The sequence below is a fragment of the Brassica oleracea genome, chromosome C6, assembly GCF_000695525.1.
Source record: "Brassica oleracea var. oleracea cultivar TO1000 chromosome C6, BOL, whole genome shotgun sequence".
Classification (NCBI taxonomy): domain Eukaryota; kingdom Viridiplantae; phylum Streptophyta; class Magnoliopsida; order Brassicales; family Brassicaceae; genus Brassica; species Brassica oleracea.
Genome location: NC_027753.1, coordinates 3,442,262 through 3,445,025, shown reverse-complemented (window position 1 = coordinate 3,445,025; position 2,764 = coordinate 3,442,262). Strand labels below are relative to the sequence as shown.

The window sequence follows — 2,764 nt, the reverse complement described above, 5'->3', positions numbered from 1 at the left end:
TGAAATCTTAATACAATATGGGGTAGCCTTTTTGAAGTTCCGATGCAGATTTCTCTTCGTTTAGGGTTTTAGGGTTTTAGCGATTTGGTTTTAGGCTCAGGGTGTTAGAGGCTGTCGTGCTGATAACGTGTTGTGAAACTTAGGATTTAGAACTGTAAGTTTCTGTATATTATTAATCAAAAGTGTGTTCCTTTATACAAGGATTACAAGATATATAAATATGGAAAGTATCCAAAAACTAAACCAACTAGGATTAGGAAAACTACTAATACATAATATGGAAAGAGTACAAATACAAGGAAAAATGAAATATGGTTTCCTTTTCTCCAAGCTACATGGCCGTCTCTCTCTCTCCAAGTCGTGGCCGCCTTTCTCTCTCTAGGGTTGGGCCGTCTCTCTCTCTAAGTGTATGGACCGGTTATGGACCGATTATGGATCGGGCCGGTTATGGACATCCATCAATTGATTTATAACACTTAGTCAATTTTTTAGTATTAAAATTAAGTTAAGAGCAGTGTTCGGAAAACTCAGTCTTCTAACTGGTTCCATTGTACTAAAAACCGGATTTGAGTTAAACCGGCAACCCTGTAAAAAACCGGCCAAACTCGGTAAAACCGGTGACCCGGTACAATGTTAAAATCCAGTTTTCTCAATTAAAATAAAAAAATAAAAAAAAATTGTAAATTTATAAATATTTCATTTAAAATCATATTTTTAAAAGTATATTTCCAATTAAATTAGTTTTCATTATATTTTTATATATTTCTAAGTTTTTATTTATTTATGTATCAATTTTAGTTAGATTCTAGAAATGATATAAATTTTTATAAAAATAATTGTGTATATATATATATTTAATTATTTAAATTTGATTATAATTTAAAACCCGGTTGAACCGGTTAGACTGGTCCGACCATTGACCCAGTTACAATGCCGAGTCAATGTCCGGTCCGGTTTTCAAAACATTGGTTAAGAGTTTATGTTAAAAAACGCATAATTTTAGTCTTCTAATGGTAGTTTCTTAAGTTAAGGGTTCTTAAAAAAAGTGTATAAAACTCATCAAAAAACGTATACATACATCTACTTAATACATAAACCAAGGGATCAGGATCAAAGATAGAACAAGGAACATGTTACAACAACCATCACAACTCACACATCATATCCACCAAAGTCTCTTTTCGAAAAAAAACAGAACAAGAAACATGAGAAACCAAACCGAGTCACTCTATGATTGTTTGTTCATCATGGCAGATGATGATGATCCCTGCATATGAGATCCCGAGCTTCTCCTATGCGACTACAGATGTTCTAATCTTCTACTATGGATATCTATATATTTTCTGAGACGGTACCTGTCTGAGTTTGTGAGAGACAATGGAGGGTTCAGAATCAGCATTGGTGCTTCCACTAGAAGGAATACCATCAAACGCACTGCTTTTGAGTACTGGTTTCCAGCCTTCTCTATCTCTCCCATAACCTCCTTAACCTGCAGAAAAAAGCCACATCCACAAGTGGGATTAAAACTTTTATTTAACCTGAACAACTCTTGTGAACCGTCTGCACAAACCAAAAGCATCAGACTCTAATAACCTTAGAAAAGTATAGGTTGTGGGGTTTCCTAATTCAAACTGCAGAGCAAGAAGTATATCAGCTGCCATCTTCACAATCTCTTGCTTAGTACAAGTGTTGTCTGTTATGTATCAGAAGTCTTAGGTGAAGTATGAGCAGCAGAACTACAACACAGGCTTTCACTAGGAAGAAGAAAAAATGTTCAACATCAATCTAGTATAAGGGGGCAGTGATTAGGTGAAGTATGAGCAGCAGAAGAAAACAGAGAAGAATCTCATGATGCATTCATTAACTATGCTGATTATAAAAGCTTTTGAATGGCTGGAAAGCTACAAACATGGCATTCACTAGAGTGAAGAAGATGATCTAGCATGATGAATAATCACCTATGAGCAAAACTTTAATACAGGGGCTATAAGGGGCATCAGAAGAAAACAGAGAATAAAAAAACTCACTCTCCATCATATGGTAAATGGTAGTAAAACCACATAGAAAACTGCAAACCAGGCTTTCACTACAAACATAGAATTCACTAGAGTGAGGATGATCTAGCAAGGTTTCCAATATGATGAAGAAATGTGCAAGATCGATCTAATATTCCGCGCAAAAGAAGAGAAAGACTAAACCTTTTCTTGGTTTGACAAAACATGACTGGTCTTGGTCTGAAACCTCTTGTGTTCTCACATGGTAGTTGTTATTGTTGTCTTAATTGAGTCAAGTAGGCCTGGGCATAAAATCCGGAACCCGAAATCCGAATCGAACCCGAACCGAAAAATCCGACCCGTTATCCGATCCGAAACGTAAAAATACCCGAACGGGTCTTGTAGAGTGGTACAAAAAATATCCGAATCCGAAGTGTTATTAACCGAACCCGAACACGTAACCCGAAAATTCCAAAATTAATAGTCAATATAAATATTTTGAAATATATATAAGTATTCCAATTATTAAATTCAATATTTGTGGTAATATTATATATAATAATAAATATTAAAATTCTAATAAATGCTTTAAGTACACAATTAGTTATAAATAAGTATTTTATAATTTGCTCATTGAAATAAAAAGTCTACTCTCTATAAGACAATACATATTGTTTACAAATGATGTTTGTTTTCATGCTTGATTTAACATTTTATTGTTATTTTATCAATTTTATATGTGATAGATTAATTTTTATTTAATTTAGATG

The 2,764-nt window shown here is 33.8% G+C and overlaps 1 long non-coding RNA gene across 1 annotated transcript; it reads right to left on the bottom strand.

Moving 5' to 3' along the window:
- Positions 1-1,106: 1,106 nt before the first annotated feature.
- Positions 1,107-2,293, bottom strand: LOC106299383. The gene is made up of 2 exons (XR_001261769.1): positions 2,199-2,293; positions 1,107-1,489 (listed from the first exon to the last, which is right to left on the bottom strand). It is a non-coding gene; the product is annotated as an uncharacterized LOC106299383 (long non-coding RNA).
- Between the last annotated feature and the right edge of the window lie 471 nt (positions 2,294-2,764).